This window comes from Macrobrachium nipponense, chromosome 9 (assembly GCF_015104395.2).
Source record: "Macrobrachium nipponense isolate FS-2020 chromosome 9, ASM1510439v2, whole genome shotgun sequence".
Classification (NCBI taxonomy): Eukaryota; Metazoa; Arthropoda; class Malacostraca; order Decapoda; family Palaemonidae; genus Macrobrachium; species Macrobrachium nipponense.
This window is the reverse complement of record NC_061110.1, coordinates 91,133,804-91,147,817: the sequence shown is the minus strand read 5'-3', so window position 1 is coordinate 91,147,817 and position 14,014 is coordinate 91,133,804. Positions and strand designations below refer to the sequence as shown.

The following is a 14,014-nucleotide window of genomic DNA, read 5'->3' as shown; positions in this document are numbered from 1 at the left end:
CTATACAATTACCTAGAGGAGACAAACACCATCCCCCACCAACAGAAAGGCTGCAGAAGGAAGTGTAGGGGCACAAAAGACCAGCTCCTGATAGACAAAATGATAATGAATAACAGTAGGAGAAGGAAAACCAAACTAAGCATGGCATATATGGCTCTGGGATAGACTATAAGAAAGCCTTCGACATGATACCACACACGTGGCTAAAAGAATGCTTGAAAATATATGGGGCAGAGGAAAACACCATCAGCTTCCTCAAAAATACAAAGCGCAACTGGAATACAATACTTACAAGCTCTGGAATAAATCTAGCAGAGGTTAATATCAGGAGAGGGATCTTCCAGGGCGACTCACTGTCCCCACTACTCTTCGTAGTAGCCATGATTCCCATGACAAAAGTACTACAGAAGATGGATGCCGGGTACCAACTCAAGAAAAGAGACAACAGAATCAACCATCTGATGTTCATGGACGACATCAAGCTGTATGGTAAGAGCATCAAGGAAATAGATACCCTAATCCAGACTGTAAGAATTGTATCTGGAGACATCAGGATGGAGTTTGGAATAGAAAAATGCCCCTTAGTCAACATACAAAAACGCAAAGTAACGAGAACTGAAGGGATAAAGCTACCAGATGGGAGAAACATCAAACACATATATGAGACTGGATACAAATACCTGGGAATAATGGAAGGAGGGGATATAAAACATCAAGAGATGAAGGACACGATCAGGAAAGAATATATGCAGAGACTTAAGACGATACTCAAGTCAAAACTCAACGCCGGAAATATGATAAAAGCCATAAGCACATGGGCAGTGCCAGTAATCAGATACAGCGCAGGAATAGTGGAATAGACGAAGGCAGAACTCCGCAGCATAGATCAGAAAACCAGGAAACATGACAATACACAAAGTACTACATCCAAGAGCAAATACGGAAAGACAATACATAACACGAAAGGAAGGAGGGAGAGGACTACTAAGTACTATAGAGGACTGCGTCAACATCGAGAACAGAGCACTGGGGCAATATCTGAAAACCAGTGAAGACGAGTGGCTCAAGAGTGCATGGGAAGAAGGACTAATAAAAGTAGATGAAGACCCAGAAATATACAGAGACAGGAGAATGACAAACAGAACAGAGGACTGACACAACAAACCAATGCACAGACAACACATGAGACAGACTAAAGAACTAGCCAGCAATGACACATGGCAATGGCTACAGAGGAGAGAGCTAAAGAAGGAAACTGAAGGAATGATAACAGCGGCACAAGATAAGGCCCTAAGAACCAGATATGTTCAAAGAACGATAGACGGAAATAACATCTCTCCCATATGTAGGAAGTACAATACGAAAAATGAAACCATAAACCACATAGCAAGTGAATGCCCGGCACTTGCACAGAACCAGTACAAAAAGAGGCATGATTCAGTAGCAAAAGCCCTCCACTGGAGCCTGTGCAAGAAACATCAGCTACCTTGCAGTAATAAGTGGTACGAGCACCAACCTGAAGGAGTGATAGAAAACGATCAGGCAAAGATCCTCTGGAACTATGGTATCAGAACAGATAGGGTGATACGTGCAAATAGACCAGACGTGACTTTGATTGACAAAGTCAAGAAGAAAATATCACTCATTGATGTCGCAATACCATGGGACACCAGAGTTGAAGAGAAAGAGAGGGAAAAAATGGATAAGTATCAAGATCTGAAAATAGAAATAAGAAGGATATGGGATATGCCCGTGGAAATCGTACACCCAATAATCATAGGAGCACTAGGCACGATCCCAAGATCCCTGAAAAGGAATCTAGAAAAACTAGAGGCTGAAGTAGCTCCAGGTACTAATGCACAGAAGAGTTGTGATCCTTAGAAACGGTACAACATAGTAAGAAAAGTGATGGACTCCTAAGGAGCAGGATGCAACCCGGAACCCCACACTATAAATACCACCCTGTCGAATTGGAGACTGTGATAGAGCAAAAAAAAAAAATAAAAAAATTAAAAAAAAATAAAAAAATAATAATAATAATAAATAATAAGTAATAATAATAATAATAATAATAATAATAATAATAATAATAATAATAATATCAAGATAGGTTAAAGGCCTTCTCTTAGGGAAATTTTATTCAAAAAAAATATTGCCACAATCAAAGAATTCTTTTAATTACAAGTTTTTTTTTCTTAATTTTCTTCTACTCCTTGATGAGGCAATGAAATAAACTTCCTTTGGAGAGCATGAATGAAACCTTAGCATTTGTCATAAATATATTACTCATGAGCACAGAAATCTGCACATATCAATATATATATAATTAATTGATGCCTCCTCTTCTGGAAAAGGAAAAAATTTCACCTGCCCGAAAATGCTCCTGTGGGAGACAGTTCATCAGCCTGAGAGCAGATTGAACAGTCTAACTATGTTCAGTGATATGGGATGTAGCCTGGGCTTAAAGGTCAGAGGCCAGGGCCCAGTCAGGTAGGACCTGACATGCTGTGTCACTTACGTCAGAGGTATCTATCCCGTTGAAATGTCCTTTCTACATATTTGTGCTACATATACACAAGAATTAGTATGTGGTTATACAATCTTTCATCATGGAATTCCTACAATTCCAGCCATCCTTGCTGGAGCAATTCATTCATAATTAACTTCTCCTAAAACAGTTTTCCAGTGGCAAACCCACATGAGTGTTGGATTAAAAAAAAGAAGAGGCATATAAAATAACAAGTGGTTTCCACCAACAATATCAGTCCTAAATCCATAAAACTCTCTCAAGATAACAATCGTAGATAAATACAAAATATGGTAACTGTGTTTGGACAAATTAATGTATTATATATTTACAATAGTTTCTCTGTGGTTCATGGCATTTAAAGTAAGGTTAGGCTAGGTGGTGTTCCATGGATTAAAAACCTCATCAAACAGCCATCCACCCCCCACCACTTTGGTAGGTTAGAAAGTAGATGTATGTAACAAGTTAATATATACCTTCCAGGGCAGAACTGAATATCAAGTCCATCAAATTAAGATTTTACAGTAATTAACAAAATAGGTACCCTGAATTCCCACATGGATCCCCTAATAGTAGGTACTAGTGAGAAAAGATTAAAATACAGTGGTACCTCGACATTCAAAATCAATCCGTTCCGAGGCGGCCTTTGTAACATGAGCTTTACGTATCTTGAACCGCATTTTACATGTAAAATGCCTAATCCGTTCCAAGCCCTACAAAAACACCCCAGTAAATTTTATAATAAAGCTACATTGACCAATAAACAATGAAATACTACAACAATCTGGACCATTCAATACCTAACTTAATACGTACTAGTACTAATATGTACCTGTAAATAAAGTGTATCTATTAGTGTACATGGTATACAAGAAATATTGTACGTACATACATACGTACGTAGTAAAATGTGGAACCTTACCTTTTGAGTGAGGCTGTCTCCGAAAGTGGTGACAGAGGAGGAGGACAAACGGCAGAAAACTTCTTATAGTACGTACACTTAACTTTACGAAACACATTAAAAAATGTCAGGAAACATAAACTAAACTTTACGAAACACATTAACAAAACTGTAGCACTTAACTTACAAAAAACTTAAAATTAAATTTTTTGTTGTCTTTTTTTTTTTTTTTTTTTTAAATTTTTTTTTTTTTTAATTTTTACATTTTTTTTTTTTTTTTTTTTTTTTTTACAAAATTTCAATTTCTTCACCACTTTCAACTTTCTGTTTTGTTGTAGTATCAATTGGATCTTTCTTTTTGCTTACTCCTACTAAAGGCCTCTTTAAAAATGACTATCCAAGGAAGATTGCTTCTGCCTACTTTTCACAATGTTCCTGAAACGACTCAGGCAAACGTCATCAAACTGCGCAAGCATACGACCTGTGTAAGGCTTCTCGGGGGGTGTCTTTTCAACAAATGATTGCACCTTATGAAAAGCAGCTAGAGCATCCTTAATTTCTGATGTTGTCATAGGGTCGTCGTCCTCCTCTTCGCCGCTGCTAGAGAACTCTTCTTGAACGACATTATGTTGCATGGCCTCCCACTCCTTCAGGTCATCCGTCATAAGCTCCTCTTGGTGTTCCTCGAGAAGGTCATTGATGTCATCCTCGTCGACGACCAGCCCCATGGACTTGCCGAGTGCAACTATCTTGTCAAGATCTGGTTGCAAAACAGTTTCAGGATCGTCAACTGTTCCTGAATCTGCAGCACCAGCTTTGCCCACGTCAAATCCCTCGAAGTCTCGGGCGAATACAGCATCAGGCCAGAGTTTCCTCCACAAAGAATTCAAGGTTCGCCTCGAAACCTCCTGCCAAGTTTGATCGATGAGTCGGATGCATATCACATTATCGAAATGCTCCTTCCAAAATTTACGCAAGGTGAGGTTTGTGGTATTGGTGATGTCGAAACATCTCTTGAAAAGATGTTTCATATACAGCTTCTTGAAGTTCGATATCACTTGCTGGTCCATGGGCTGGAGGAGAGGGGTGGTGTTAGGCAGAAGATAAAGAACCTTGATAAAATAATGCTCCGCTAGGATATCTTCCTTGAGGCCAGGCGGGTGAGCAGGGGCATTGTCCAACAACAGCAGACATTTCAGAGGGAGGCGCTTCTCTTCCACACAGATTTACCCACTCGGTGAACAAAAGTCTCGTTACCCAGGCTTTCCCATTAGCCCTCCACATCACTGGAAGCTTCTCCTTTAGCACTTTGTGGGCCTTGAAGGTTCAAGGAGTCTCCGAATGATAGACAAGTAGGGGCTTCACCTTGCAATCCCCACTGGCGTTTGAACAAAGTGCGAGCGTAAGCCTGTCTTTCATAGGCTTATGCCCGGGTAGCTTCTTCTCTTCCTCCGTGATGTACGTCCGACGAGGCATTTTTTTCCAAAAAAGGCCAGTCTCATCACAGTTGAAGACTTGCTGAGAACTATAGCCTTCATTGATCGTCATCTTGTCGAACGTCTTAATGAAGGCTTCGGCCGCTTTCATGTCCAAGCTGGTCGCCTCCCCATGCCGCACCACCAAATGGATACCAGTCCGTTTACGAAATTTTTCGAACCACCCATGAGAATCCTTGAACTCTGGGGTTGGCGTCGATGTCCCTTCTCCTATGTCGTCTTCGGCCTGAGCAATCAAATCGCCGAAAATAGCGCTAGCCTTGTGGCAGATTGCCGTCTCCGTTATCGTATCGCCAGCGATTTCTTTGTCTTTTATCCAGACAAGAAGCAGCCTTTCCATCTCTTTGTGCATGTGGCTACTCTTACTAGACAAAATAGTCACACCCTTGGAAGGTGTAGCTGCTTTCATGGCTTCCTTCTGCTTAAGGATGGTGCCTATTGTCGATGGATTTCGGCCATATTCCTTGGGGATCACACTCAATTGCATGCCAGCTTCATACTTCTTGATAATCTCCATTTTCGTCTCCAAAGAAAGCATCCTCTTCTTTCCTACTTCAACTTTCTTGGGACCCATGACTACGTATATACTGTACATAATTAAGTTATGTAGTATGTATACGTATGTAGTAAAGTTCTCACACAACACGATAAAGTAGTACTACGACAAAATCACTAACAAATTTACATTAATAAACGAAATCGTATAGAACGAATGAATTCCGCGTGCTTACGATAACGATGCTGCTGCCGAGTGGCCGAGAAAGCACGCCGCTACGTAGATGCATGATGGGATCATGGGAGAAATGCTGACCAATAGGAGAGCAGGATCTTATGGTGGTGACTAGCATCAGGAACCAATGGGAGAGCGGGAGGATGGTGGCGAGTCTACTCAGTTGGCGGTGAGCGAGTTTTAAAATTGTTATCGGTGGTCCGGGTGAATCTCGGGACTGTACAGCAACAATCTTCCGTATCCTGAACAATTTTCGTACGTAGAGCCAAAAAAATCTTCGTATTTGCTTTCGTAACTCGAATTTTTCGTAAGTTGAGCCTTTCGTATGTCGAGGTCCACTTAAATCGACATAAACAATGAGTAGTTTACCCAACAATGATTTTGGCAACAAATCTACATAAACAATGAGTAGTAATTTACCCAACAATGATTTTGGCAATGACAAAAACTTCACGAAAAAGAATTACTATACCGTCTAGCTAATTAGACTTGGATAAAAATTCTAAATACATCCAACAATATCTACACCCATGCAACATTTTTTTCTAAATATGTCGTTCCATGGGCATCTCAAAAATAAAAATACAAATAGTAGCTGTACTATGTATGGTATGAAAATAGCATAAAGGAAATATAAATTATATATAAAATTAGAATATATAGGGTAAAATTGCGAATGGCCAGCCTCTACCATAGCGCAACCACCTTCCCGATAATCGGAAATTACCTATGGCCTTAGTAATTTGTAACTTTGGAGAAAAATCTTACTTCGAGAGATAAGGACTCGAGGTTTTGCTTCGACGGATGCTGGCTCTTGACTATAATGTCTATCCTGGGTTACACGAAGTTTTAGTGTACTTTTTCGGGAGGGTGGTCAGCCATTCAGTATTTTACCCTATATAAACATGAAACACCATTATTTCATCAAGGATAGGCCTACTCATAAGCTTACTTGCCCTACAGGTAGATAATGATAGGGCATTCTAACCTTGACTAGTATAACTCTATGGTCCTAACCTGGTCAAGGCAGCCATTAGTAGGCCTAGTTTGTTCATAAAATTTAAGACATGAAAACATTGTTCTTTTAAACCTCTGATATTACTGATGAGTACAAAATCAACGTGGGGCATTAACACCATGATTTAATCTTAATGTCATAAAGGAAAAATGACAATTTGTCGAAAATTGCATTTTTCCTAACTATACAAACCTGAGGTCCTTTAACAATAGGAAGGTAACTAGCGGCAGCTGGGACGGTCGTAGCTTCGAACAAGGGGGAGAACGGTAGTTAACTGCTTGTCCGATCGTCGGTGAAGAATCACTTTTGCTTTAGGGCCCATGCAAAAAGTTGCAGAGTGAGGGGTGGTATGAGGTGGGACTATATGTAAAGGACCTCAGGTTTGTATAGTTAGGAAAAATGCAATTTTCGACAAATTGTCATTTGTTCGATACGTAATACAAACCCTCGGTCCTTTAACAATAGGAAGACTCACTTCTTGGTGGGTGGAATCTGAGTCTTTTGGTGAACAGACTGGTGTTCGTCCAACCTGGAATGCCTCCCTGGTCGTAAGAGCAAGGGAGGGATCCAAACCTCTGTCCGATTGATCGGGTGTGCACCGCAGGATCAATGGTCAGACCTCTGAGCCAAGTACTAAGAGAGAGGCAAGCGTATCTCTTCGTACCAGCATTGCAAGAACTTGTTCCTGTACAGGAGCCAACATAAAGTTATGGGTTTGTCTCAAGTAGGCATCCACTCCTTCCCCCTTGTTGGAGGGAGTGGAGGATATTTGCTTCTATCCCTAACTAAAGGGATAGATTGGAGCTCGGTCGAGTAGCTTACTGCATCGGATTCCTTTCCAGCATGGTGACGACCGTGACCCTCTGCCCACAGGTAGAGAGAGAGAAAGATGGAGAAGAGAAGCAGTCGCACTCTCATTCAACCATTCATTCCTACAGTCACACCAGGAATCGATGCTGTTCTGCCTCGCTCGGGTGCTGGGTAAGCTTACACAACGTGTTGAGCAGCCACCACAGTCCCAAGGAAAAAGTATCCAAGGACTTGTGGGCAATATCCCGAAGGTAGAAGGACGTGAAAGTAGTCTGGTTGGCCCAGACACCTGCCTTCAGGACCACTGCGCCACGGAGAAGTTCTTACGGAACGCCAAAGAGGGTCCAATACCTCTGACTTCGTGGGCTCTCGGTCGGAGCGTACGGATGTCGTCACTACCATCAGCCTCGTACGCTCTCCTGATCACCTCCCGCAGCCAGAAAGAAAGCGTGTTCTTGGATACTTCTTTCTTGGTCACCCCAGTGCTAACGAAGAGGCGTCGACACTCAGGCATGAGGTGTCGAGTTTTCTTCAGATAGCGCCGTAGCGCACCTCACAGGACAAAGCAGCATCTCATCCGTATCGTTGTCGGCGAAATCCATTAGGGAGGGGATCGTGAAAGACTCGAACCTGTCGTCAGGGATCGACGGATTCTGAGTCTTAGCTACGAAATTTGGGACGAAATCGAGCGTCACAGATCCCCAGCCCCTGGAATGTTTAACATTGAAGGACAGACCATGAAGTTCCCCTACTCTCTTCGCCGATGCCAGGGCCAGCAAGAAAGAGGGTCTTGAGGGTCAGATCCCTGTCTGACGACTCTCGGAGTGGCTCGAATGGTCTTCGAGTCAAACTCCTAAGGACGAGAGTCACATCCCACTCAGGGGGCCTGAGTTCCCTGGGTGGGCAAGACCTTTCGAAGCTCCTCATTAGCAAGGAGATCTCGAACGAGTTCGAGATGTCCAGTCCCCCCCTCAGTTTTTAGGACGAGCGCCAGGGCGGCTCTATATCCTTTAACTGTGGGTACTGAGAGGAGCTTCTCTCGGCGAAGAAACACGAGGAAATCCGCTACCTGCTGAAGAGTGGCTCTGAGAGGAGATAGACCCCGTCTACGACACCAACCACAGAAGACGGCCCCACTTCCCCTGGTACACAGCTGCAGAGGACTGTCTGACGTTGTCCAGCCATCTCTGTTGCTGCGCTGCGAGAAAAGCCTCTCGTTCGCAAAGAGATGGTGGATAACAGCCAGCCGTGAAGTTGTAGGGACTGACTGCTCGGTGGTACCGCTCTACGTGTGGCTGGGCTAGAAGGTTGTGCCAGTGGGGCATCTCTCTCGGTTCTTCCGCAAGAAGAGCCAGCAGGTCCGGATACCAAACGGCTTGAGGTCGTTTGGGAGCCACCAGGATCATCCTGAGATTGGGAGTGACCAGCGCTCGGCTGATCACTTTCCGAATCAGACAAAAGGGAGGAAAGGCGTAGACGAAGAGGTTGTTCCAGGGGTTGTTGAAGAGCGTCCTCTGCAGCTGCCCATGGGTCCGGCACGGGCTGAGCAAAAAACTTGAAGTTTTTTGTTGTGCCGGGTGGCGAACAGGTCTATGACCGGACGCCCCCACAGGTTGAAGAGCCTTTCCGCCACTTCTGGGTGTAGGGACCACTGGGTCCCTATTACCTGATCCCGACGGCTGAGCTTTGTCTGCTACTACATTCCTCTTGCCTGGAATGTAGCGTGCTGACAGCTCTATTGAGTGAGCCGTGGCCACTCGTGCACCTGCACAGTCAATGGTGTGTAGCGGGAGAGACACTAGGCCCCCCTGCTTGTTGAACGTATGCCACTACTGTGGTGTTGTCGCACATCAACACCACCGAGTGTCCCATCAAGCGGTCTTGGAACTCTTGGAGAGCGTAAAACGCCGCTTGAGTTCTAGGACATTGATGTGAAGGTGCTTGTCGTGATGGTCCCACACACCTGCAGCCAGCAACTCCTCCAGGTGTGCGCCCCATCCCTCGGTCGATGCGTCTGAGAACAGCAGCATCTCCGGGGGGGGAGTGCGTAGAGGCACCCCTCTTAAGAGGTTCCTGTCGTCGAGCCACCAGGCTAGGTCCTGCCTCACCTTCTCCGTGATGGACACGGGGAAGTAAGGTGGATCCTTTACCTGTGACCAACTCTCCCTTAGTCTCCACTGGAGAGACCGCAGGTGAAGACGTCCGTGAGGAACTAACTTCTCGAGTGACGACAGGTGGCCGATCACGACTTGCCATTGCTGAGCTGCCTGTTCCTGCCGAGACAGGAACCAGCCGGCTGCCTCCCTGAATTTGCTGATCCTCAGTCTGCGGGGCGGACTTGAGCTGCTACCGTATCGATCAGCATACCCAGGTACTTCATCTTCTGCTTGGGTTCGAGATCGGACTTCTCGTAGTTTATCACGATCCCCAGATCTCGACAAAACTTTAGAAGTCGATCCCTGTCCTGCAGCAACTGCGAGCGGGAGCTCGCCAAGGACCAGCCAATCGTCGAGATACCTCAGAAGGACGTATCCCGTGCGAATGGGCCCAAGCAGACACCAGCGTGAACACTCTCGTGAACACCTGTGGGGCGGTTGAGAGGACCGAAGCAAAGTGCCCTGAATTGGTACACCGTCCCGTCGAAGATGAAGCGGAGGTACTTTCTGGAGGACTGATGGATGGGTATTTGAAAATACGCATCCTTCAGGTCCACTGAAAGCATGAAGTCTGTTCTCCCTGATGGAGTCCAGCACGGAACGTGCTGTCTCCATCTGAACCGAGTCTGGCGACAAATCGGTTCAGGGGAGAGAGATCTATCACCGGGGCGCCAGCCCCCCGATGCCTTTTCCACTAAGAAAAAGGCGGCTGTAAAAGCCCGGTGACCGATCCACTACGACTTCTACAGCTCGTTTGGTCAGCATGGTCTTGATCTCCTGCCGAAGAGCGTCGTCCTTTGAGGATCCCAGAAAACATATGTCTGCAGATGGACCGGGTTGGAGGTGAGGGTGGCCGAGATTCGAAGGGTAGTAGAATATCCCTCCCGAAGGAAGCTCTACTATCCAGGTCTCGGCACCGTAGTGCTGCCAAGTTGCCCAATGGCTCGCCAGGCACCCCCCCACTTCCGGCAGCTGGTGAGGGGGAACGCCGTCCCTAGCGTTTCCCACCCTCGCTTCGACTTCTTCCCAGCAACCTCCTCGGGGAAAGGAGGGCTGGGAGGAGGGCTGGTTACGGCCTCCTTTACCAGAAGTTGAAGCAGGAAGAGTCTTTCCTCGGGGCTTCGATGGAGCAGCCGTCTTAGCAGCCGAGGAAGCGCTAGCTAAACTCTTAGGCTTAGCCGCAGTTGTACGAGGTTGCCCAGAAACCTTCGTAACTGCCTGGTGGACCAGACGGTCACTGTCATCAGTGCGCCGTCTTTCCACCGCAGCGTCCACCATCTCTCCGGGAAAGAGAGCGGAGGAACTCTTCATTGGTCCGTTACGGAGTCCATTTACCGCCTCACGCCCAGGCCACCCTTGGCTACTCGTGTAAGGACAGCGTCCCTACGACGGAGAACCAAGTTGGCCCACAGGTTTGCCGTCTGATGGGCGAGGTAGGAGATGGCCCTACCTCCAGACTGGCACGTCTCCTGAAGTCGGGGTCGTCTTCGAGGGCAGCGCCCCCGGAGTCGGCCGCGACCTTGGATACGTGAGGGACCACAGATCCAACCAAAGAGACTGCCTGGAAAGCCGCCATAGCGGTAGCTTCCAGGCCCAGTGCCTCCTGCTGCGAGAACCACAAGTTCTCCGACAGGAGCTGCTGCAGGGACACACCTGGAGTTAGCCTAGCTAGCTCCGGGTTAACCTGTTTGGGCGGTATTGGATCCACTGATGGCACGTAGAACTTCCGCTGTCGCTGCAGAGGAGGAGGAAGTAGCTTGGAAGACCGTCCTGACTTAAGTGAGTCCTCTCGTCCTGAGACGAAATTCTCCACCTGGTCAAGGACTGAGTCTGCAAGCTCAGATCGCGGCAGTCCCACCATCAATTTGGGTTCCCTCTCGGGCCCCAAAATGACTCGAGCCGGGACGTGGGCTCAGATGGTGGTAGCGGCGATCCTTCCCCCAGGTCGTTGTGCTGACGAATCAGCGCAATAACCTGGGCAAAGTTCCTCTGGATCTCAGGAGTCACAGCGCCTCCTGAGGAGTAGGACCGTCCAGTCCCTTCCAACAGGAGCAGCTCTCGAGACCCTCCTCCTTCAGAAGGAGGAACAGCAACAGACCCCTGACGGTCGCCTCCAACCACTTGCGCGTACGACCTGGCTGGTCCTAAGACCATGCCTGGTGCGTGCGGGATCGTGAGCGGCGCACCTCTCACGATCACTCCTAGGTACCTCGCTCTTCCCGGTGTAGCCCGAGGAAGTTGAAGGTATAGGAGAGACAGACCTGACGCTCCCCCCCCCCCGCTCGCTGGCAGGACCAGCGTACGTGGGGGCTGCAGCCGATCACCAACCCGCGGTGGGGATCGATCTGCAGGCCTGGCCGTGCCGCTCACCTGTGGCGAGCGGCTCGACTGAGCACGTCGACCCCGGTCCCGTGCGTCAGACGAGCTGCTGCTGGCCACCGTCTCCGTCCGGTCCCTGTGGGAGCGGCGGTCAGGTGATCTACAGAGCTCGCTTTCGCGGTGAGACCGGTGAGCGTCCTCACGGCACGTCAAACCGCTGGTACCAGCCGAAGCTGGTGCCGTTGGTCGAGGGGACCTCTTCCCAGCCTCAACCCGTGGCCGGTCAGAGACCGTCACGTCAACCCGAGGTACCGGCTGGTCGCTACGAGAGCGGCCGCTGGCCTGGCGAGAGTCATTGCGCGACTCTCGACAGTCTTCTGCTCCGTGCCTCTGTCATGACGGTGAGCAAGCTCAGGCGTCTTGACTTTAGCTGCACGGTCGCCCGAAGGAGACCGTACACTCGGACCTTCTCGCGAACGAGAAGTCGAGCCGGTACCTGGCTTAGCAGCAGTGCTACCAAGACCAGGCTCGGATGTACCAGCAGTAGCCAGCACATCCTTGGTCCCCGTCTTCTTCTTCTTCTCAGAAGAGGAGACGGGCCCTGTTCCCGAGGGAACAGGAGGACCAGCAGAAGCACCCCCCGTCACGCCAGAGCGAGACGGGCCCTTCGAAGGTCCCGCAGGAGCCTTCTTAGGGGGGGAGGAGGCAGCCTTCTTCTTCTTCGGCTTGGAAGCCTTAGAAGTCGAAGGGGGAGAGGCGGCAACAGACGACGAAGAAGACGATGAAGACGACGACGACACCTTCCTCTTCTTCTTCCTCTTCTTCGTCAGCTCTCTCAGGACGGACGTCAGGTCTTCCATCCACGGAAAAGTCGGGCCAATTGCCGAAGCAACACGCCCCGACTGATCCTGTTCGTTGTTGTGACTACACCATGAGTTACAACTGCCGACCCCGCTAGCCGTTGAATCAAGCCCTGGATACTGGTCAGGATAAGAGCGGAATCCGCCGCATTTACGCCCCTCCAGCCCGGGACACACTCTACGGGCAGCTGGTGGGTGCAGCGAAAGCTCTTCTTGATCCATAATAAATTCAATTCACTTCACAATGAAAAATGAAAAAGAGTACTTACAATTTCATTCAAGACCACAAACAAACCAGTCAGAAGAAATTGTAAACATCCAAAGCACACGACGAAATAGCGGGCAGAGCGATGACGAACACGTCCTGTCACACCACGGCCGAAAGCAAAACTGGTTCTTCACCGCCCGGGCGCGCGGCGCGCGCACGATCGGACAAGCAGTTAACTACCGTTCTCCCCTTGTTCGAAGCTTACGACCGTCCCAGCTGCCGCTAGTTACCTTCCTATTGTTAAAGGACCGAGGGTTTGTATTACGTATCGGAACAAAGGAGTTTTAAAACAAATATTTACCTAGAAGGAACGAAGAGCAGAGCTCTGGTTCAGCTGTCATCTCTGGCAGTCGGACGAGTCAGCATCAACGAAACATTAGGTATTACACTCGCGCTAAAACTGATATTATCTATTTACCGATGCATAAACAGAAGAAATAAAAATTACGATACTTCGTGGATGTCAGCACGAAAGGAAATTATCACAAAAAACATGAAAAGAAAATAGGTCGTTGGTGTCCTCTCTCGCGTTGTACATAACGAACATCAACGAAATTGAGTTGCACTCGTATCAAAACCGACTTTATTAATACATTATCGATGCAGGGAGCACAGAAATATAATTGAAATATTTTCTTAAACATTCGATATTCGGCTGATTTAATATTGAAGAGATAATCACACAAACACAAAACCATAACGCAACGGAGTCTAGACTTTCGACATTTTATTCTGCATTGAACAGTATAGTCTTCCATATGGCTAACGAAGGCAATTACTTTGTTTATATTAACGTGTAACACAAACAGCATTGAAAATTTTCATGTCATTAGGACATAATATATTAATATAACCCCAATATCATTATCTGAATATTATTTTAACTCATTGAAATCATAGTCTTCGTTATGATGAACGAAGGCGTTCAC

At 47.2% G+C, this 14,014-nt stretch overlaps 1 protein-coding gene across 1 annotated transcript in view; it reads right to left on the bottom strand.

Moving 5' to 3' along the window:
* The window catches only part of LOC135218009 (nitric oxide synthase-interacting protein homolog), a 50,240-nt gene extending 36,473 nt beyond the window's left edge, over window positions 1–13,767 (bottom strand). The window contains exon 1 of the mRNA XM_064254155.1: window positions 13,387–13,767. The gene's annotated coding sequence lies outside the window, so the exon portion shown is untranslated. The remainder of the gene's footprint in view (window positions 1–13,386) is intronic.
* Between the last annotated feature and the right edge of the window lie 247 nt (window positions 13,768–14,014).